Genomic DNA, 24,765 nt, shown 5'->3' with positions numbered 1-24,765 from the left:
TGCACAAAGAGCATTTACATATGTGCAGTCCAATATGCATATGACATTGATATTGTGTATAACATGTTCATGGGGATTAACTGTTTGTGTTGGTTTGTTTTTGTTTTATCAAATTTTAAAACATATACAATGAAATGTCCTAGATTATTTTAGATCATAGCAGTATATGTTTAGTGTAAACAAATATGTTATAGAAAAATCTCATTCCTCAAATTTATAATTAGACCTCAGTTTCATCAGTAAATTAAGAGAGGGAGAACATTTGAAAGAAATTATATTTTGTCATTCATAAATTAACAGTCAAATAGATAAATGATTCTCCTAATCCATTAATATACAGTTAAAGAAATTTATATTACAGAAACTTCAAACTCCCATTTCTCCAACATTTACAAAATGGCAATGGTAACTCACCTTCTCAGGCCAGCTCAAGGCACTAAAATTGCTTGGGAAGAAAAGAATTATATAAACTCATTGATTTTAAGTAAGTATTTGAACCTGATCAGTGATCGCTGGCATATCTGCTCTCATATGAAAACCCCAACCCTAATACCTTTCTTCGAGCCAGTTGAAAGAGCAACCACAATTTTGGAAATTGTTCCTTGTTGGAGAGAGAGCCCATTACTGTCCTAAAATGTTGTGTTTCTTAAGGAATGTATATTTGAACATTTCTGTTACCATTTTGGATACATGCTCCTTTTGATCCCCAGTGGGGATGGCAATCTCTCAATTTTACCCTAAAAGAAGGGCTTTGATTTGTAAATTATGACACTTCTTAATAGCATTTTCATTTTTCTAGGATTTTCGTAAGACTAAAATGTCCCACTTAACTTTCACATAATGTCAGAATAAGATATGTTTGAGCAGCTGACCATGAAACAGGGGTTTCCTCAGCACTTCAAACATAGCTCCCACACTTATTTTTTTCTCAGCAGCTCATCTTCTTTATTCTGTTTTTCATTTTCTTTTCTTTGGGGGTGGTCTATGCAGATTTTGTGTTACTGTGTGATCCCTGAGTCAGGAAAGTTAGGGGATTTCAAACATCTACACACTATGAATATGCTATTTACAGTTTATGAATACTAGCTTTATGTCTTCAATAATGCATACAAGTTAACCTTAGTAAGATTCCTTAGAGTGCATGGGTAGACCATCTGGAGACTTAATGCGCCTTATTCTATTCTGACACCAGTTGTTCTCCATTGTAACTCTATTGACTCAGTGGAATTACTCCTGATTTACACTAGTGTCAGATGAGAATAAAGTCCAGTATTTTAGCGAGTCAAATAAAACCTAACACAGCTAGAAAACATAGGAAATGATTTATAGGCTCTTCTGAATATTTTAAACATAATGGGCTGAATTGTGCCCCTCAGTTACATCTATGCAACCTCACTTAAGCAATGGGGAATCATCAGTGTGGTTGCACAGATGTAACCCAAGGTATAATTCGGGATAATGGGATAATCTCAATATATCATATGAAATTGTTAACTCCTACAGTTCACTTAAATCTTCAACATACTGCAAGGAAAACTCATCACAGTTGGTTTAATTTGCTTACTGGAGTTATGGATTATTGCAGTTAGGGAAAATAACAGGATACCAACAGTCTTCAGAAACAGTGAATTTTATTATAAATTAAATGCAACTATTTGTATAAATAATTTATTTTCATGAAATTTCATTCAAGAAGTTTGTTTTGTTTTGGACAATTTCATGTCACTGAAATTATGCTTTTTTCATGAAATTTCAGGGAAATTGGTATATTTGCATCATATCATGTTTAAAATTGTAATATATTCATTATTTTTAATATAAAAGTACATTCTTGCTCTTACTATTAAGTTTTGGGCTTACAAAATTTTGTACAGCTGTAAAGTAATATAACAAACATCCCTTTTTAAGTAATTTGTATTATTATTATTATTTTACAGATGTGTAACTTGAGACAGAAATCATGCCGTATCACTTCAGGGTTTCCCAGCATTAACTCTTAAGATGGAGCTTAATGTGGCTTCTGTCTAAGGTGGCTTTTAAAAAGTACTCCCTTGTTTTCTTATAGGCAATCATTCCACAGTTATTTTCTACTTCCTGACTCTCATTTCATTCTGCACTTTCATTTAAGTCATAAGGATTAATGAAGCCCAGTAGGGTAGAACCACTTCAAAATAGTGGGGTTGCACAATATAAATTAGGGGCAACGGATGAAGTTTTTTAAAAGTTCCCAAGAGCTCTACCTACCTGTTCAGTTTCAATGACAGCTAAGCATTTACTCTTATGCATTTTTTAAAATCTCATCTCATTTCTTTTTTAAACAACATCACCATCATTTAAAAATATGGAGCCTTTCTTTTCTGTGATGCTCAAGTTTTGTATTTTGATATCTGAGGCATTGTCTTTTAAATACTGAAAGTCACTGTATTATTTATTTTAAGATTGTTCAGGGAGATGCATTCTTTACATTTAAGACTAAGTGGTACCATCGTCAGTTGTCACTGAGGAAGCCCAGAACCCTGAACTAAACTCATGACGACTAATTAAAGAGCATCTGATTTCTAAATATTTCCAGTAAAATTCTGGCCCCATACAAGCCAAGAGAATCTTTACCACTGATTTCAATGGGATCAAGATTTTTCCCCTCTGTGTACTGTGTCTTTGTAATTTTGAAACACAGGGATAAATTGTGGGTTCATTCCTATGAGGAGCACAGGTGGGATGGTTACAGTGCTGTAGTGGGTTTGCAGAAGAGCTCTGTGTAGGGAGAGTCATGCAGAATAGCTCAGGGAGCACAGGAAAAGCATTTTCTGTGTGCCCCTTGAAGCTTTTCTGGCTTATCATGCTCAGGAAATCTGCTGAGGGCCATTCGTGCTCAAATCAATCCACTGGTTCTGCAGTCAAACACAGGCAAATTTATTTGGCCTTTCAATGTAAAAGATGGATTTATTCAGATTTAGTAACACAAAAATTCTGTACCTAGGGAAGTCAGTAACAAAACTCCCATTGACGTGAATACCCACAGTGTTGCTCCTGCTTCTTTTCCAGCAAAACATTTATCACTTCCCACTGTATCCTTGAAAATATGTCTCCCGGTCCAGGTTATTATATTGGTGATACAGCAGCATTATTTGTATACTTCAGAGGTTGGTAGGTACAGGATGCTCCTTCATCCTCTGTGTGCTACAGACAGTACTTCTTTGCTCCTGTACAGTTCACGCTTGCTGTTCTATTAGGAGCACACTGCACAGCTTTGGTCAGATGGGAAGTGGTTGGCAGCTGCAGGACCCAGATGCCAAATTCTGGAATATAGCTTTCCTGTACTGGCATGTGGGTTTGTTGCTGGCTTTTTGGCTTGCACCTCTGCTAGCTTCTTGGCAGGATCTCTAGCTGGCAGCTGTAGAGCTGCCTCTGGGGCCAAGCTAGGGTCAAACTGCTGTGGAGCTGGATGATTTCCTTGGTCTGAATTATCCTGCTGGACACTATTTTCACCTTGATTTGCTTTGACTCATAGACTATTCAAAGACAAAAACTTGCACTTTTCTTTTTTGTTTCAGCTATTTACAGAGCTAACTGAAAGCAGTGATTGTGATAAGCTAGCAGATTTTAATTAAATTCAGCGTTTTGAGATATATTGTTGCACCCCTAACTCACGCTGTTAGGTAGTTAGAAGTGCAAGGACTCAGATTGCTCCTGCTGCTCAGCTTCAAGGCAGAGCCCCCCTTTTTGAAAACCTGACCCTATGTCTGGATCTGAATTGTCATTTTGAATCAAGAGTCCGCCCCAGCCTCTGTCAAGTAGAAAAGTGATACTTTTTTTCAGTTAGCCTGAACCATGTGTTTTAAAAAAGTTTTTAAATAGTTCCTTCTAATGTTAATAAACAGCAATACAGGGTGCTACTGATAATAATTTGAAGCGCCTCCACAAGAAAATGCTTGATCTTCTTTTTGCCCAATTTTGAATGCCCTCATTACATAGTTTAGACTTAGCTCATTTTTTTAGCCTAAATGAGGCAATGAAAAATTAATGCAGCTAGGGACAGCCAAGGCATTTGAAGTAATTCCCTAAACTATGCCTTTCCCTCCATGCTGCTCAGCACATAAACCTTATTGTCAGTGGGAATAACTGCAAAAGAACCAATCAAGAATGCTCACTAAGGCTCAAAATACCTACAGTAAAGTACAGATTAGTCATACTCGTTATAAAGTTTTCATTCCTTCAGTCACTTACAGTAGGAGAATGGGTTTTACTACATTGGAGACATAGGATATTCATCTCACTGCCTGTCTCATACTGCTCTTTTTAAAAAACCTTATTCATGTTAATCTTTTAATTGTGATTAATATGACCAAATTCAACTACTCTTACTTTTATCCTTCTTCCCTGTTTACGTCTTCCATCCCTTTTAATCCCCCACAGATAGAAATCAATGGCTCTTCGTGTTTACACTCTAGCCAGAGGTTTCTGCCTTGTTGGTGAGATTTTTAGTTGCTCTCTATAGCCTGATGGGTTCGGAGGATCTTACGCATAGGAAATCCTCTAAAGGCTTCTTTGTGTTGCAGTACACGTTGAGACATTGGCAAAATTCTCCCAGCAAAATGCACCTTTGCCCCTGGACTTCACATGTTCGCGGGAATGACCTGAGGGCAAATTCTCTTTTAATAAAACAAAACAAAAATAGCGGTTCTTGTTGTCCATATGTGTTGTTTTTATGTGTATAATTAGTGATGTGCTAAGGGTTAAATCACTGTAGGAAGGAAGATACTGTCCTTTACTGCACATGTAGTAGACTCTGTGACCTAGTTACCACAAAAAAAGTTTTAAAAAAATATCTACATTAGTATAAGTAGGGGACCGTCTCATCAGATCAACGTGACTCTAGGACAGGGGATATGATGACTTAGCAAACAATCACGTTTTCCTCTCATTAATGACTATTCTTTCTTATTGACAGATATCTACAAAGAGAGGATCTATTTATTTCTATGACAGGTTTCAGAGTAATATCCGTGTTAGTCTGTATTCGCAAAAAGAAAAGGAGTACTTGTGGCACCTTAGAGACTAACCAATTTATTTGAGCATAAGCTTTCGTGAGCTACAGCTCACTTCATTGGAAGCTGTAGCTCACGAAAGCTTATGCTCAAATAAATTGGTTAGTCTCTAAGGTGCCACAAGTACTCCTTTTATTTATTTCTATGAGAGACTAGCCTGATCCCCAAGGCAGCAAAAGAAGGCATAGCCTCTAACTTATAGGGTATTTGTCCATGCACGTGATGAATGAAAGTCATTTGTGGATTTGTAGGTTGCATTTCTACATGATTAAATGTTTTAAGTCTATTGATTTCATGCTGGGGATTAATGATGCTGAATGAAAGAGTATCAAAGACTGCAACGTGTTTACATGCCTAATTAAAATAACTTTTAAAAGACCCAGAGAACCTGTTATTGGCTAGGAATGAGATAGTGGCAATGTAGGACCAATCATGCATTCTGCATTGAAAGAAGTCTAAATTAACTTATTTAGGCACTGAAAGAAGAAGAGTGAAGGTTTGAAAAGATTGACTGTACCTTCCTGAATACTTAACACTTCTGTTAGACTTGTTCCATTGAAACAGAGGATTAAAAAGGTTGTGTTATCAGTTGCTGCAGATCTCTTTTACTGAACCAGTCAAAGCAGGATGCTTAGCTGCCTGTGATTAATGAGCACAGCTTTTAACTGACGACTCTGTTGGTGATAAGAAAAGGAGTACTTGTGGCACCTTAGAGACTAACCAATTTATTTGAGCATAAGCTTTCGTGAGCTACAGCTCACTTCATTGGATGCATCCGATGTAGCTCACGAAAGCTTATGCTCAAATAAATTGGTTAGTCTCTAAGGTGCCACAAGTACTCCTTTTCTTTTTGCGAATACAGACTAACACGGCTGTTACTCTGAAATCTGTTGGTGATGGTGCATTAAAGAACAAAACCCAGAGAGATGCAATGGGAGTAGGAACAGGAGATGCAGTATAGAAGTTTTTGCTTAGCATTGACTTAATGCTTTTTCGTCTGTGTGTTTGGACTAAGTGATAAATGGTCACTTACACCAAAGATCACAAAAGATTCAGGCTGCTCCCAGGCCCAAGAGACCAGTCACTTACCCCAAGTCAATTTGTACCTCAGATCTCAGACCAAAGACAAGTTGGTTTTGGGTCTTGTACTAACCAATGAAAATGGAAAAAAAAATTCTCACAGAGTTGAATGATTGCCCTGTTTTTTGACTCTGTGAGAATTTTTTTTCCATTTTCATTGATTAGTACAAGACTCAAAACCCTTAGTTACAGAACAAAGTGGCTGAGCAGTAACTGAACTTGTGTATACCCAAGAGAACAGTAATGCTCATTCCTTGCAAGTTTCCTGCCTCTGTGCAGGTGCAGGAATCAGGAAGTCCTGAATAATTCATAATGTGCAAATTAGGCCATGCTTGCTCTCACTACTAGGGTTTGGTTTCTGGTTACCTGTCTAGCTGCCAGAAGCTATGTGTGAAAATAGAGGAGGGTGTGGCAGGAAGTGTCACAGTTGAAAGGCCAAAGTCACAAAAGCTGCCTGATACTCTGAGGGTTTGAAGAATTGGTGCTTATTGAGGAACTGAAATATGCCTTGAGTATTCATGAAGTGTTTTCTCAGCAAGGGCTCATTCCATTGCTTGGACAAGAAAAACCTGCCTTGTCAAAAATTAATATTCACTTTTTTAAAAAAAGAATTACTGGGCAAAAAAAGAACCTCTTTGAAACTCTTTTAAAGACAGTTAAGCCATACTAGAGAATGTGTATTTATTATGTCAAAACATGTTTGAACTCATGGTCAGAGATATTCCACTAAACATTTTGAATGTCACGAATGTTGCTGCTTTGGGTAAATACAGATTGTAAATAGCTTGCAATGCCTCATTTGAAGTCTGTATCTTCTGGAAGTATAGTATATGACCAGAATCTTGGATAGAAGTATTTTATCATTTAAAAGGCAACATTCCTATATTTAAAAAAACAGCCTATATCAATTATCTTTTTGATTTAATTACTGTTAATCTGCCTTTCTGACTAGAATGATGAAATGAAACTTAAATGGTGCATAGTCTTTCTCCTATACAGGTATGAATTTCAGTCAGAGGTAGGTTTGCATATTGTTTTTCCAGACTCGATTTTGTATCCTTTCTTTAAATAAGCATGTGTGACCAGTGGAGTTGGCTGATTATTTAAGTAAAATATATGGATCTTTGTTTATAATATTTTATTTAGGGTTGGGAGCATCCAACATCTCAAGCAGGGGCAGAAGGGAGAGAGTAAGTTCTCTGTGGAGATGTGTTTTTCTGTTGTGGATGTAGAGAGAAAATAGCAGCAGTCAGAGACCCAGTATAAGCAGAGCTTTCTTTTAAATGATTGTTTTCTACATTTTCCCCTCTTGGCTCCTATATGAAGCAGCTAGGTCATATTGCAATCATCTGTTTTTGTATTTCCCTCATTTGGGTAGCTGGAATATGAGCTGGCTCTCATTTCTAGCTGATTCTGTCATTTCCGCTAGGCCCCAGCTTGGGTGAATGCCAACACCAACAGGTGATCTTTGTAGCTGCAAAACAGCAGGAAGTAAGCTGCGCATGTATGAGACAGTTCACCAGAGGGGCTGTCTGGCCTGTCTCCATCTTTCTTTGTAATTAACACACCCTCCCCCCATCTGAGCTGAAAATCTGTGCAGAACAGCTCAGCTCTGGCAGCCATTGAACAGCATATAAGGGGAAGAATGTTAATAAAGGGTCCAAGAAGAATACAGGCTGCACAAGTGCAAAGGTACACTTTGGTCTTAAAGGGAGACTGTGGTTGGTCCTTTTAAGGAGCTATAACAAAATTATACTATCTGCTATAAAATAATATCCAGTCTAAACATTGTGGAAAATAGGGATTTACGTAAATTGCTGACCTAACACACTAAGTCTCTTATACTTAAAGATTAGTTTACAGCAATATAGCAATTCATTTCAACTTTTTTCTTTAAAATAAGGGGCTTATTTGTGACATAAAGAGTGGTGTACTCAGCCAGACTGAAAGTAACGTGGCTCCCTTGAACTAGGATCATCTTGAGTTCTGGAACAAGGGGCGGATGCTGCAGCAGCAAGGCAAAATACTGTCATAACTAGCTATTGCAGCAAGAGGTGCAGCCTGAGCAGATGATTGCAGAAGCAGTTTTAGAAGACACACAAACCTTCCAGGAATCCTCAAAAAGGTTTCAATGGAGGAGGCAAATTTAAAAAGATATTTTAATGTAAACTAAGCTGTATTTAAAAGACCACAATGGCTTAAGGAAGACAGTTTCAAATCATTACGTCCAGGACTTAGATTAACCCCTTAATACCTGTCAGCATATCACATTATTGTGACATGTTGTGTTCTCAGAAACCCTAACTGCATGTTAGGGTGCAGCCTGAGTCCTTGGTTTAGGTACTTGATAACCTTAATCCTTTACAAAACTGACGATATGCCAAACTCCATTTGTGCTTTTTAAAAATGGAAGCTACCTTGCCTCTCATGGACAACAGACTCTGTGCTCTTCTTCTTCTCTTCTTCAGTGCTTAGCCAAACAGTTGGCCGTAGCAAGCGTTCGCCATTTGATCCATTCCCATGCAGCTGCAAAAGACCGAGAGTCCAATTTCGGAACAGACTTGATTCATCCATGTAATATGGGGTCTGCCTCTGAGCTGCCTCCACCCCTCAGTCAGTGAAATTTTATCCCAGATGTTACAAGCCACCCAGAGAACGGCGTTCACTGGAATGTCTTGTAGCATTCTCGCTATATGTCTGAAAAGCATAAGATGCCGTCTACAAACAATGGCCACAGGAGACTGTAGACCAGAGTGACAGTAAACATATGCAAAATGAAGTCATTTCACTTTATGTCCAATATATAACGTTGGCATTTTGTGTGGAAAGCCTCCAGGTTTGCCCAGTCTGAGCGGCATAGTATCCATGTTTCACAATTGAACAGCAGTATGGACAGGGCACAGCTTGAATAGATCTTGAATTTAGTTGTCATGCCAAGATGATGATGATTCCATATCTGTTGTAAACCAGTGGTTCTCAAAGCTCGTCCGCCGCTTGTTCAGGGAAAGCCCTTGGCGCGCCGGACTGGTTTGTTTACCTGCCACGCCCACAGGTTCGGCCGATCACGGCTCCCACTGACCGCTGTTCACCACTCCAGGCCAAAGGGGGCTGTGGGAAGGGCGGCCAGCACATCCCTTGGCCCGCACTGCTTCCCACAGCCCCCATTGGCCTGGAGCAGTGAACCTCATCCAGTGGGAGCCACGATCAGCCGAACCTGCAGACGCGGCAGGTAAACAAACCGGTCTGGCGCGCCAGGGGCTTTCCCTGAACAAGCGGCGGACCACCTTTGAGAACCACTGTTGTCAACAACCCATGGCAGATGCTGCGATGGCAATCTGGTGGAGACCCTCTATGTGAGAGTTGGAGGAACTGGTGAGTATAAAACCCAAATAGCAAAATCTGGCACTTCTTTGACAGTTTCATTATTCAAAGAGATTAGGGTTGTGGGTGGACCTGATCCTAGATTTTGCAGCTTTGTCTTTGACCACAAAACATGGTCTGTCGTTCAAGATGGCATTCATAGCAACTACTATTTGATTGCTGAGACTGCGGATTGTGCAGAATGCTGCCTTTAAGTATCTCCTGGCTATTCTGAGTTCAACATCATCTGCTACTTGGTTTTAATATTCTTCATGATCATGAAGTGCCAGGGTGTTGAACGTTCACTTCAGCTGATTATGGGTGCACTTATCGCCACGCTGGAGGGCAGTTGCCTTCAATTTAATTGTCTGCAAGGCTCCTTTGATGGCCATAGTTGATGTGTTGGGCTCCTGTAGCCGATTATCTGCTTGGCAGATTGGTCGAGGATGGAAGAGAACAGGCGACCTCGACGTTGTCTGGCAGGTCAGCTAGGACTGAGAGTCTATTGTTGATGTCAATAAAAAACCTGTTGGCTAAACCCAGCACGTGGAGAAGTGCATCGAAGTCAAACTTCTTCATCATTGCAGAGGACGTATTTGCTCATTGAAACAGCAGCGACACCATGCGGGCAACCATAGGTGGTGATCCGTGTTCACGGCACATTCCACACCGCAATATACTCTGCAAGAGGTGAAGAGCACCTGTGACGTGTGATGATGCGGTGCAACTTCTTCTGAGTGATGCCGCCATGCGAGATCCAGGACATCCGGTATATGCATTGCCACTTGAACCATGACCCAAGAATGGAAAGACTCTGGGAGGCACAGAACGTGAGCAAGTGGCAGGAGTTATCGTTGGGTATACCTGAACCTTAATGGCCAATAACCTATTCAAACCCAATTCAGAGGGTGCCAGTAACTGCATTTAGGTCGCTCAGGATCATGAGATTATCATGTGGAGGGGCAGTACGTACTGGAGATTCCAATTGTTCATAGAAGTGATCTCTGACTAAACCACGTATGGGTTACTATGACAGTGAAGTGACCATGCCAATGTTTAAGATGTGCAATAAGTAGTACAATAAGTAGTTGAGAAGACATGAGCATCCACGTTATCAAGGAGGACTTGGCCTTGCCTCACAGTAGTAATGCTACCCCATGTAAGTGGTTAGGACCACCAAAATACAGAATTAATGAATCTCGCACCTTGTGGTGCCCATGATCTATCAGCCTTGCTTCTGTTAGGCCTGCAGTTGATATGCCAAGATGGTCCATTTTGCATGAGATAATGACCTGATGACCACACCTGTAAAGAATTGCAATATTCCAGATTGCAATTTTGATGGATTGGTGGCGATCCCAGCTACAATTGAATACGTTGTCACGGTATACTGCAGATGCGCCTGCTGACATCACAGGACATGTCCCCAAGGGGGCTTTGTTGCAAGCCCATCACAAGTGCACTAGGGGAAGATGGCATCGACAGGGCATTAGCAGCTGAGAGTAGAGCAGTGGTTTTAACCCTGGTACTGAGTGCTGAGTTACTCATGCTGATCAAAACCAATAGTGAACGATTGTCCTAAAGAATACCTCGCCCCAGATATTGAGACGGAGGCCCAGTAATGAAAACCTTTTCCTGATCTACCAGTACTGGTTTCACACAATGCGACCCAAGCTGTTGAGTCTTTCTCAGCAATTTCCTTCACCTCAGAGAGCTAGGTGCGGCTTGTGCCCTGCATCTTCCCTACCTGTATTAGCAGTCATTTTCAGGGTTCTCACTGGACCTGTTCACCTTGCATAATGCCCAAAGTGATATTTTGGACCAGCCTTCATCATTGATGGCATAGGTCTCACAAGCAATCCCCTACTTCAGATGTTACACCCCGTACCACAATGAGGTACAGGTTGGACTTGGGGGCTCTAGGCTGCCAGTTTGACAACTAATGTGACTGGAAGGTAGATTTTTCCATTTAACCTTTTGTTGAAAACTGGACTCTGTGACAGAAATGTAGCCTTGCAACACACACCAACAAGAGTTGGCTGTCTGAAGAAATTGACTGGGAAGCCATTATCAATTCATGCGGTAGAAATGAAATGTTGCAACAGATCTGCACAAACAAAGCATTTGTAATGGCTGAACATTCTCTTGCTGTACGCAAACCAAGAATGCACATAGTAAAGAGAGTAAAGTGGAATGTGATACATTAACATATTTAGTAATGATTGTGCAGCTTAGCAGGCTCTAGCCTCATTAACTAAGCCAGGAGTTTGGAACTCCATCTGTCTGTGAAAGGTATGTAGTTCTGTAGTTTGTCAGGCAACTGGAGACCCCTAAAGTTAAAAGGTTTCAGAGTAGCAGCCGTGTTAGTCTGTATCCGTAAAAAGAAAAGGAGTACTTGTGGCACCTTAGAGACTAACAAATTTATTAGAGCATAAGTTTTGTGAGCTACAGCTCACTTGATAGGATGCATACAGTGGAAAATATAGTGGGGAGATTTTATATAAACCGAAAACATGAAACAATGGGTGTTACCATACAGACTGTAACACGAGTGATCAGGAAAGGTGAGCTATTACCAGCAGGAGAGCCGGGGGGGGGGGGGGGGGAAGGGAGGGGGACGACCCCCAACCTGAAGCAAATACTCACCAGCAACCACACAACAAAAACATTAACCCAGGAACCTATCCTTGCAACAAAGCCTATTGCCAACTGTGTCCACATATCTATTCAGGGGACACCATCATAGGGCCTAAATCACATCAGCCACACCATCAAAGGCTCGTTCACCTACACATCTACCAATGTGATATATGCCATCATGCGCCATCAATGCCCTCTGCCATGTACATTGGCCAAATGGGACAGTCTCTACATAAAAGAATAAATGGACACAAATCAGATGTCAAGAATTTTAACATTCAAAAACCAGTCGGAGAACACTTCAATTTCTCTGGTCACTCGATTACAGACCTAAAAGTGGCAATTCTTCAACAAAAAAACTTCAAAAACAGACTCCAACGAGAGACTGCTGAATTGGAATTAATTTGCAAACTGGATACAATTAACTTAGGCTTGAATAAAGACTGGGAGTGGATGTGTCATTACACAAAGTCAAACTATTTCCCCATGTTTATTTCCCCTCCTACTGTTCTCGTAAACTTCTGGAAATGGCTCACCTTGATTATCAGTAGAAAAGGTCCCCGCCCCCCTGCTCTCTTGCTGGTAATATTTCACCTTTCCTCATCACTCTTGTTACAGTCTGTATGGTAACACCCATTGTTTCATGTTCTCTGTGTATATAAAATCTCCCCACTATATTTTCCACTGTATGCATCCTATCAAGTGAGCTGTAGCTCACGAAACTTACGCTCTAATAAATTGGTTAGTTTCTAAGGTGCCACAAGTCCGCCTTTTCTTTCTAAAGTTAAAAGGTGATCAGTAACTGTAGCAATACTCCACAACCGGTTGTGCTCAGGCTCCCCAAGCCCAGGCAGGAGCCAGGAGGAGAGGCAGAAGCCCCGAGCCTGGGCAGCCCGGGCAGGAGTCGTGGGGAGCAGCAGCCCTGAGCTGGGCACCCTGAGCCCTCATTGGAGCCACGGTGGGAGGGGAGCCTGGAGTTCAGGCAGGAGCTGGGGGGGAAGGGGGCGGGGTGGAATGTCCTGTCCTGGCTGGAGCTATGAGGGGGTTGGCAGCTCCCAGCCCAGGTCCATTGAGCCCTTGGCAGGAGTCACAGGGGGTGGAAGCCCCAAGTCTCAGCTGGAGCCATGGGGGGCAGGGGCAGCAACCCCGAGCTGGGTGCCCAGAGCCCAGACAGGAGCCACAGGGGCAAGAGAACAGAATCCCCGGAGCTCGAGTGCCCAGAACCTGAGCAGGAACTGCAAGGGAGGGCAGCAGCAGCCCTGGAGCTTGGGTGTCCTGAGCCAGGGCAGGAGTCAAGGCGGGGCAGCCCCGAGCCAGGCACCCCCAGCCCCGAGCCAGGCAGGAGCTGCAGAGGCTGGAGCTATGGGGGATGGCAGCCCCCAGTCAGGAGCTGCAAGGGGTGGGGGCATCAGCAGCCCTGAGCCCTGGCAGGAGCTGTGGGGGGTGGCAGCAGGGGGGTGGCAGCAGTGGGTAGAAGTCCTGGCACTAGGGTTCCCCGAACCTGGGCAGGAGCCACAGGGGGAGGGCGGCAGCACCAAGCCTGTGTGCCCTGAGAGTTTCTGCGCTGCCTGTGGAGGTGGGTGTGATCTCCCCCTATAACAGCTGTGCAGGGGAAGAACAAGTCCTGTCCTTCCCCATCCCAGCTGATTTTGGGGAGATCATATTTCACAGGGAAGGACTTATTTCACAGTTCGTCGCATGTTTTTCAGGGCCATGAAATTGGTAGGGCCCTATTCATAATCCCTTCAGCACAGGAAAAGGAAGTAATGTCAGAGATTGTGTGGGAGCTGGGACCTACTCCCAGTCCTCGCTCTGAGTCTAGTCCCTGTCCACTAGACCATGTTGCCTACACTAACAAGAGAAGGCTATTCAGTTTCTGAATAATGAATCCATTGAAAAAAAGGGTCAGTAAGGGAAACAAGTCTATCACACCTTCTCCTACCTCAGCTGAAAGCGAGTTCACTATCATAATGTTATAAAAGGTGATCTTAACAGGGAGCCACTGTATTACTTATCCATGCTGCTTTACATTCAGTACAGTGAGGTAGGCTGTTTAGTGTGGTATATCTTGGCTCAGTCACAGATTTTATCATTCCATCATTGTGAAATCAATGAAAGCTTCAAAATCTGTGGCTGTTATTTGCTGAACTGTAAATCCTTCATAGTCATATTTACTTTGGAATCTGCAAGTCCTTCAAATATATCTTCTGTCTGTAGGCTGCAAAAAGTAAGTGAAATAAGATATCCTTTAGAGTACAAGTAAACTATGCTTCTGAAAGCATACTTACTGAATGTCCATACTCACTGAGCTTCATTTGAAAAAGTCAGTTAATAATAATAACAATAGATAACTTTAATTAAAGCCTCAACAAGTATACATGCCTAAACTGAGTAATTGCCTAATCTTATTGCCATAACCCATGTTCTTTCTCTCTCTGTAACCTCCTTGCTGTTTTTTATTAATCCCCACTAGTTGACTTGTCTCACACTAGACAGGCTCATTGGAGCACAGAATTTGTCTTTATAATTGTTCTGTAAAGCACCAGTTCCCCTTCAGGTACTATAAAAATGATAATATTAATAATTTGGCATGTGCACTATGTCAAACTTTGTGTTTGCTTGCTTTTGGTACACAGACACAAAATAAAGATGATTGCTAAATGTTGATAACTGAGCCTGTCAAGGTTCCTTCCCCACTCTGAGCTCTAGGGTACAGATGTGGGGACCTGCATGAAAGCCTCCTAAGCTTACTTTTATCAGCTTAGGGTAAAACTTCCCCAAGGTACAAACTATTTTACACTTTGCCTTGGACTTTCGTTGCCACCACCAAACGTCTAACCGGGTATATGATTGGGAAAGAGCCATTTGGAAACGTCTTTCCCCCCAAAATCCTCCCAACCCTTGCACCCCACTTCCTGGGGAAGGTTTGGTAAAAATCCTCACCAATCTGCATAGGTGACCACAGACCCAAACCCTTGGATCTTAAGAACAATGAAAAAGCATTCAGTTTCTGAAAAGAAGAATTTTAATAGAAGTAAAAAGAATCACCTCTGTAAAATCAGGATGGTAAATACCTTACAGGGTAATTAGATTCAAAACATAGAGAATCCCTCAAGGCAAAACCTTAAGTTACAAAAAGACACAAAGACAGGAATATCCATTCCTTTCAGCACAGCTTATTTCCTCAGCCATTTAAAGAAATCATAATCTAACGCATATCTAATTAGATTACTTACTAACTTCTAAGACTCCATTCCTGTTCTGTCCCCGGCAAAAGCATCACCCAGACAGACCCTTTGTTTTTCCCCCCCTCCAGCTTTGAAAGTATCTTGTCTCCTCATTGATCATTGTGGTCAGGTGCCAGCGAGGTTATCCTAGCTTCTTAACCCTTTACAGGTGAAAGGGTTTTTCCTCTGGCCAGAAGGGATTTTAAAGGTGTTTACCCTTCCCTTTATATTTATGACATAGCCATAAAGTAGACCAACTGAGGCAGGGAAAGAAGAAATGTAAATTGATTATTTATGACTATGCACATAAATAACATGTGACTTTTAATACACATATGCTTTTTCTAGGATTGTACATTTCACTTATGCTCAGAATCATCAGAGGTTAGTAACAATAAGCCTACATTGCTTACATCACCAAGTAATTATATGATCTCATTACACTGATCATCATTTTCATTGTTAATTCAATGTTGTTTAACTTTTCACTTGTTTCTCCACGATAAATGTGGCAATAGACAGCCATCCGGCTCTAGTGTTTGAAAGGTACATAAGGCAATGCAAAGAAAATTGATTGGCTGTTATGACCATTAGAGGAAGAAACCTTACTGGAACCAGAAGTAACTTGAGGGAAGTGAAAACTGGCTTTAATTCTCTAGCAGACCACTGAATATTGAGGTTGTATACAGTAGTTCAGAAATACATTGACAGTCTGGTCATGTTCAGATCATGCTCCTTGGTTTTGTTTTATATCCATCCAAGACAGCATTGGGAATTTCCCTACCTTTTACAGATAGCACTAGATATGGGATTGTGTATGGGGGCGTTAAATGTAAATTTAAAAATAATTTAATTTCACAATCATTATAGGTTTCAGAGTAACAGCCGTGTTAGTCTGTATTCGCAAAAAGAAAAGGAGGACTTGTGGCACCTTAGAGACTAACCAATTTATTAGAGCATAAGCTTTCGTGAGCTACAGCTCACTTCTTCAGATGCATATCGTGGAAACTGCAGCAGGCTTTATATATACACAGAGAATATGAAACAATACCTATTCCCACCCCACTGTCCTGCTGTTTATTAGAGCATAAGCTTTCGTGAGCTACAGCTCACTTCTTCAGATGCATATCGTGGAAACTGCAGCAGGCTTTATATATACACAGAGAATATGAAACAATACCTATTCCCACCCAAAACCTGGATTTGTGCTGGAAATCACTTTAGATAAGCTATTACCAGCAGGACAGTGGGGTGGGAATAGGTATTGTTTCATATTCTCTGTGTATATATAAAGCCTGCTGCAGTTTCCACGATATGCATCTGAAGAAGTGAGCTGTAGCTCACGAAAGCTTATGCTCAAATAAATTGGTTAGTCTCTAAGGTGCCACAAGTCCTCCTTTTCTTTTTACAATCATTATAGTATTTCGCTTTTAGTTGCTACTGCCTTCCACAAGCTATGACATTACTGGTCATCTAAGTATATATATTAGCTTATATTTTCTACATTATGTTACAGTGCCAATAATTCTGTAATTCTGCTTTTTTGTAAAGCTATTGTATGAATTCTTTTTCATGTCACATAAATGACTGGCCAGGGGTTTTGGTGGAGATGGTTTTATGATAGCGGTGTCCCAGCCTTAGTCTAAGAGGGTCAAGGTGGCATGGTATGGGTAGGGCAGGGATGATAGAAGGTGTGGTGGAGATGAGCACTATGCCTGATCCTCCATTGGCATAAGCAGTTAGAGCTTAAGCCAATGATGGAAGTTAAAATAAAATAGGCTCCATGTAACTTCCACCACCAGGGGCAATGATGATTACAAAGGGTTATTACTAGGTGACACAATGTGAAGTGAAGAGTTTTTCAGGAATAATGTCCTAACCATGAGATCTATGCAGCTAGAGAATGGTCTCCAACAGGAAGTAGCAATAACCCCACTATCTAGCCATTTAAGATAGGACTCAACAAGACACCGGGGAATATATTGCAGAGAACGCTGTACATTGTTAGGGAGATGGCCTAAAGGACGCAAAAGGATGTTTCCTTTTCTAATGTCTGTGATTTATTAATTTTGCACTTTAAAGCTGTCCTTTCTTATGACATGCAATATATTTTTAAATGTCTGAAATACAGTACACCAATTTCAGAGTAACAGCCGTGTTAGTCTGTATTCGCAAAAAGAAAAGGAGTACTTGTGGCACCTTAGAGACTAACCAATTTATTAGAGCATAAGCTTTCGTGAGCTACAGCTATACTGTTGTAGAAGACAGCACACCTATACCAGTTGGTTTACTTTGTGGCACGCATATGTTTGTACATGTAAATGTGTATATTTCACTGAAACAACAAATGATCTAAAAGCAGAAACAAATATGGAATCATCAGGGTCATATCTTCAAGGGTCAACTGTCAAGGATGGTCATTTAATAATTTTCCAGGGGTTCTGTAACTCTGCCCTTTTTTTGTGGGCAAGGAGTCCATTAATACCAACCTATTGTGATGCTGGCAGGCCAGATGCCAGCTCTTGCCTAGGCTGCAGGCATTTTCTAAGAACTGACAAACTCATAGCTGGACACCAGACCAGTTCACCTGTATGTTAATTTTGCTCAAAATAGGTATTAGTCTTATAAGAATGTATTTAATGTTTACACTCTATTTGTAAGTTGCTCCATGCATTAATCTCATTTGTAATGTCTGTATTCCATGCTATAAGGAAATATTTAAGTTTTGCTTTATAACTTTGAAAATGTTTGCTTTGAACTTGTGAACCGAGGCACAGGAATTGTCCCCTCTTCCCACCCATCCAGAATGATCAAAATTGCATGAGCCATTAAGGAGCATCACAACGCAAAGGATTGGTTAATGACCCTATCACACCTTGAAAATGCTATATTTAAGGAACCTCATCCTGTGGACTTGGAAGCTGAATGAAGGAAATAAAACAATGCTGCAGCGGTGCACCTGCACCTCGATAGCACTCCAGTGAAGACACTAGTACACCAACGAGAGAGCTTCTCCCATCCACATCCATGAGAAGCAATAGCTATTTCGATGGGAGAAGGCCTCCCATCGACATAATGCTATCTGCACTGGGGGTTAGATCAGGATAACTGTGTCGCTCAGTGGTGTGGGTTTTTCACACTCCTGAGTGACATAATTATATTGATGTAAGTTTATAGTGTAGATCTGGGGAAAGTTACGGTAAAATTTCCCCATCTCTCTCTTTGCTGTTTTTACTCTGACAGAGCCAGAGACTCTAAACTGAGACAGAGATCCCTAGGGGTTACTCCTGGGTCCACCCTGAAAGACACTTCGAATTGACAGGTCACTATAACTCTGTCACTCTTAGAACGTAGATGATAATTCATTTGTGTCTATGTTTGCTTGCTGTAACCTGTAAATAACTATTTTATTTCTAGTTCCTGGTTAATAAACCTTTAGATGGTTTATTACAGGATTGGATACAGGTGTTGTCTTTGGTGCAAGATCTAGGGTACCAGTTGATCTGGGATACGTGACTGGGACTGGGAGCAACCTGAATGTGGTTTTGATATAAGTGACCATTTATCACTAAGTCCGGTTTGTCTGGGTGGCAAGATTGACAGGAGAGTCTAAGAGGACTGGCTGTGATTCAATGTATAGTGATCCAGGAGTTCACATTTCTTACTGTCTTGGGAAAATATAATTATAGAACATACCACCAGTTTGGGGTTTCTACCCGATTTTTGACAGTCTGCCCTGGGATAGGCAATGATGGTCATGAGCCACTCCAGACAGCAGGACACCCATCATTAAGACTAACTGCATTCTATTCAAACATGTAATCCGTTTATCATATTTTAAATTCAGCACATCACTATTTCACAGTGCAAACATTTTGGAAGCACAGACATGCTGAAATACTATGGACTTTCATACATGCAATGGTTGCTTCTAATTTGTAAGAAGACTAATTTTTTGAAAGGTCAGCCCAGAGTTACACTGAACTGAAGTCTCACAAAATGATCCAAATTGGTGGTTCTGCTTGAGATGAACTTAATTCTCCAGTGTCAAAAAGAATGGGATTATACTGTCAAATATTGTAAACATAAATTATCTTCACCTCTGGATTTCTCTGGGTAACACTGCCTGCAGTGACTGAAGAGCATGAATACAAACCTCAGGGCATAGTGTTAGGAACCAGAGCACAAAGCCGGAATTAGCTGTGAATTCTATACTTAGATTTCACCAACCATTTATTAAGTGTAAATTCTTCAGACAGTGTAACAGCCTAAACATGGAGTCACAGACAATTTCCTTGGCGACTCTGGTCTGTTTGGCCATCCAGGTAAGCGTACCTTTGTGTTAGATGGTCCTTTACTCCAAGAATCACAGCAATATTCAGTTTACTCCCAGTCCCAAAGAACCAGTCACTTACCCCGGGTCAGCTGCACCTTAGATCTGGCACCAAAGACAATGCTTGTAGTCAATCATATAATAAACTATATGAAGATTTATTGCATAGAAAAAGGAAACAAGAGTTATTACCAGGTCAAAGCAGGTAAACATATATCCACAAATCAGTTACAGTCTTAAGTTTCAAAAGATAATAGAAGTTCCTATAATAAGCAAGTTCTGTATGTTTTATAGGGCTAATTCAGGCTAATCTGCTGGGAATCTCTTGATTATGCTCAGAAAATCCTTGCCCCCAGAATCCAAGCAGCATAGAGATCCTAAAATCCTTTGGTTTGGGGTTTTTAACCCCCTCCTTTGTTTTGTGTGTCTCTCTGCTATTAATTACTTCATACCTATCAGGTCACATTTACACCTTATAACATCTAGAGTGCCGACTTTCCCCAAATCTACCTGAGGCCTGCAGCTAAAATCAGTGGTTGTTAAGGTTGACTGAATATTTGTGGTGGAGCCAGGGGGACATTGTGGTTTAGTTGTCCATAAAGGCTGCCTTTTTCCCTGTCATGTTTCAATGGTAGACCTCTGTGCTACATCAATATTTGTAATAGACAATAGCTCTGTAGTAGGAGTTCAAGCCTTATAATTGTGATTTTTTTAAAAAAGATACAAATAAGATCTCTTGCTGCAATGATTTGCTTAAATGTAACAGAGACAGGGCTATAAGCCCAGGACGAGGCATAAAGGTCACAGCTTCTGTGAAAATTTTCTCTATTAATAGTCTATAAGTATGTTGTTTCTGCCAAACTACTACTTTGAACCAAATTAGTTCCTCATGGCATGTCTGATATCCAGGGTGTATCAACATGCTCTTTGTTGTCTCTAGACATCCTGCTTGGTCCCTTACTCAGACTGCAGTTTTATCAACATGAGGATGTATTAGATAACAAAACCAGCAGAGGAGAGTTGAATAATCAATCTGTAAAAGCGGAAGCCTGGTTTTTCTCTAGGGAGACAAGGTGGATGAGGTAATATCTTATAGCTCATCTCTGTGTGGCTTGAGAGCTTGGTCTCTCTCACCAGCGGAACTTGGTCTAGTAGAACATATAACCTCACCCACCTTGTTTCTCTAATACCATGGGACCAACACAGCTAAAACTCGAATTGTTTTTCTCCGTCATTTACCTTATCTCCTGAGTCTGCTCCTCTTTATCTCTTAGGTAGAAAAGGTTCCGTTGCTTTTTCCCATTTTACCCCTCATTTTGCAGACTCACATTTGTGTATAGGGCCATAGAGATATATATACGCTGAACAGAGAGCTTCAAACATGGTACCTGGTCTGAGGAGTTTACAGTCTAAGGCTCTGATCTTACAAACGCTTAAGAACATCCTTAATACTAAGAACATGTGTAGCCCCGTTGAGCTCAGTGGGGCTACCTGTGCTTCACATTAAGCACTTGCATAAACCTTTGCAGGATCCAGGCCTACAGTAGATACAATTTACCAAATATGATTGTAGGGTTGCTTACATTACACAATGTGAATTCCGTGTATTTATTTTTGTCTTTAGATCTTCCTGGGTTTGGGGTGACAGTGTGGGTTATTATTGGCAAGGGTCTGAGGAACCATAGGCTCTGAGAATGGCTGTGAAGGAGAAGAAGGTTGAATGTTATACAGGAAGGGAAGCCATTCCAAGTGCAGAGGGCAGGGTGAGAGAAGGATAACACAGTGGAGAAAAGTTCCTTCTGGCTTGAAATTTGGTATGCAAGATGCAAAGATGTGGATATTTCTAAGTTGTGAGAAAAACAGTTGAGCAGTTTTTGAGGTTTTTTACTGGCAGGTGGGGAAGAGAGGAAACTGGGCAGCATAGGTTTTGTAACTGAGGGACACTGGTCCTGGATTCTGGTTCTGTTCCTGGCTATGCCACAGACATCCTGTCTTACCTTGGACAAGTCACTTACAGCCTGGTTTCTAGAAGTGTTGAGTACTCACAATTTCCATTGCAGTTAAGAGCTCTTGTAAAAATTAGTCTGTTTACTCTATGTGTCATTCCTTGTCTGTAAAATGGTAATAGTACTACCTACCAACCTTCTAGGGGTATTATGAGGATAAATTAATTAATCTGTACTCTGCTCGGATACTGTGCTGAGCCTCATAGTAAAGCCTATAAATGATAAATCCAGGTGGTAATATTTGAGGAGACAGGGGAAAGAAGGGCAAAACGGCTTACTGTTTCAGATACTCTGTTTTTTGCACTGTCTAGTAGCATGAACAATAACTCTAGTAATGTCAGTAGGGTTTTATGCAGATACAGGTCCAACAATCCAACATGGATCCAGTACAGAATTTAGTTTTTAGGGTATGTTCACTTAGCAATCAGGAGGTGTGATTGCAGCACATGTAGGTATACCCAAGCTAGCTTTGATCAAGCTAAAAATGGCAGTGTAGATGTATTGGCACAGGGGTGACATGGCTAGGTGCCCAAGTACAATCCCATCTGTGCTGATGCAGCTGCACTGCTATGTTTAGCAAGCTAGCTCAAAGAAAGCTAGTTTGGATGTGCTTACACATGCTGCTATCGCACCTCCTGATTGCAGTGTAGACATACCCAAAGTTCAGCTGATCTCAGGAGATCACTGCATCACATGCATCACATCACATCTCAGGAGATCACATGCATCACATGGCACTGCATCACATTTTGACTAAAAATCTAGAATAATATAAAATTATCATGGCACATATTAAATGGATTAAAACCTGGCTAATTGATAGTTCTCAAAATTTAGGGAATCGTCATCGAGCAGGTGTGTTTCCAGTGGGGTCATTCAGGGATGACTTCTTGGCTCTATGCTATTTAGCATTTTTATCAATGACCTGTAAGAAAGCATAAAATCATCACTGATATAGTTTGCAGATGACATAAAACTTTGGGGAATGGTAAATAATGAAAAGGACAGGTTACTGATTTAGAGCGATCTAGATCGCTTGGTAAACTAGGCACAAGCAAACAATATGTATTTGAATATAGTTAAATGTAAATGTGTACATCTAGAAACAAATAATGTTTCATCCATACTTACAGATGAGGGACCCTATCCTGGAAAGCAGTGACTCTGACAAAGATTTGGGGGTTGTGGTGGATAAACAACGGAACCCAAGCTCCCAGTGTGATATGGCCAAAAGAGCTGGTGAGATCTGGGATGCATAAACAGGGGAATCTTGTGTTGGACTAGAGGTTATTTTACCTCTGTATTTGGCACTGGTGGGACAGCTGCTGGAATTCTCTATCCAGTTCTGACGCCAAAACTCAAGAAGGATGTTGATAAATTAGAGAGGGTTCATAGAATATCTATAAGAATGATTAAAGGGTTAGAAAATATGCCTTATAGTGATAGACTCAAAGAGCTCAGTCTGTTTAGCCAAACAAAGAGTAGGTTAAAAGGTTACTTCATTAAAATATTTAAGTATCTACACGGGAAACAAATATATAATAATGGGCTCTTCAATTTAGCAAAAAAAAGATATAATCTGATCCAATGGCTAGAAGTTTAAGCAGAACAAATTCAAACTGGAAACAAGGGGTCTTTTTTATTTTTTAACCGTGAGGATAATTAACCATTGGAACAATTTACTAAGGGTCATCCATCACTGACAATTTTAAATCAAGATTGGATGTTTTTGTAAAAGATATGCCCTAGGAATAATTTTGGGAAGTTCTAAGGCCTGTGTTTTACAGGAGGGCAGACTAGATTATCACAGTCTCTCCTGTATCACAGTCTCTCCTCTCTCCTGACCTTGGAATCTATGAATCTGAGCTGTCAGGATATCTAACAGGATTCACCTGAGATCGTTTCAGCAACTACAATATTTGTGAGAGCACTTTACATCATGTACTGTATAGACTTCTGTTTTATACACTTGTGAATTGAGTTGGCAGCCACTAGTCTACCACCAGGCACACCATAGAGACCATAGCTACAGGCAAGAATGTTGGGTCTCCAGGCCCCTTTCTTGAATGACATCTCTGCAGTGGCAACACAGTACTACTAATAGCACCCCCTCCAGTATGCCTCAGCTCTGACAGGAGACCAGTTCTAGGGGGGGAAAGGCAGTTCAGTTGCAATGCACACAAAGGCCAAATTTTTCAATTGTGTCTATTCTGCCTGAAGTTAGACACCCAAAAATGGAGACACCCAACATTAATCACTTTTGGAAATTTTGGTCCTAGTTCTTTCCTGTCTGTCAAAGCTGCATATCTGAGTGCTAGATGTGATTAACGATTTTGATAAGGTGGACATCCATTCACTAGGGACTGCCTGATAGTTAATTTATCAGAATGCACTTGAAGCTCTCATGTGGTCAGAACATGTAGTAGCTAGTGGCCTGGACTAGATTCAAACTAATGGTGAACTCTGTATTCCAAACTCTTAAGCAATTCAGTTTTCCTCTGATCTAAAATAGCCCACGAAAGAAGAAATTCCAGATTGAAATGCGAAATTCACTATACACTTGTGACAGGCTGTCACAGTCCATTCTCTAGCCACCATGCTGCATATAGAGCTAGCCCACAGATAATCAGTTTGCACCTTGTGCATGCGCAAAACACACTTTCTGTTCACAGTAGGAGCAGAGTCCACGATGAAAGAGACCTATAATGACCATCTGTGTTTTTATTCCCTACATCTTTTCGGGAGATCATGTATATACTGCACAACTAGATACTGAATTGTGCTTCATAGGCTTAGATAGGCCTTACCATCAGCCTGACCAGCCTTACAATCTGTGGATCCCCAAACTGCCAGAGCAGGAATATAAGTTTCCTCCCTCAGCTGGGGAAGGAGATTGAGTAAACCCATAAAGCGCTAAGTCAGCACAGTTGTGACACTAATGGTGGAATGCTATAAGAGTGACATGTTCCAAGAATACAATCCTGCCTTTAAATACCTTAGGACAGTATGTTGTTCTTATATACTGAAGTGGGTCCCACTGTGCCTCGATATCCTTATCTATTATTTACCAG

The 24,765-nt window shown here is 41.0% G+C and overlaps 1 protein-coding gene across 12 annotated transcripts in view; it reads left to right on the top strand.

The window, feature by feature from the left end:
* Nucleotides 1-24,765, top strand: part of KLF12 (KLF transcription factor 12) — a 370,074-nt gene that overhangs the window by 281,542 nt on the left and 63,767 nt on the right. The window lies entirely within an intron of this gene.

This window comes from Lepidochelys kempii, chromosome 1 (assembly GCF_965140265.1).
Source record: "Lepidochelys kempii isolate rLepKem1 chromosome 1, rLepKem1.hap2, whole genome shotgun sequence".
NCBI lineage: Eukaryota > Metazoa > Chordata > Testudines > Cheloniidae > Lepidochelys > Lepidochelys kempii.
The sequence above is the reverse complement of the archived record's forward strand: the minus strand, read 5'-3'. Positions and strand labels throughout refer to the sequence as shown.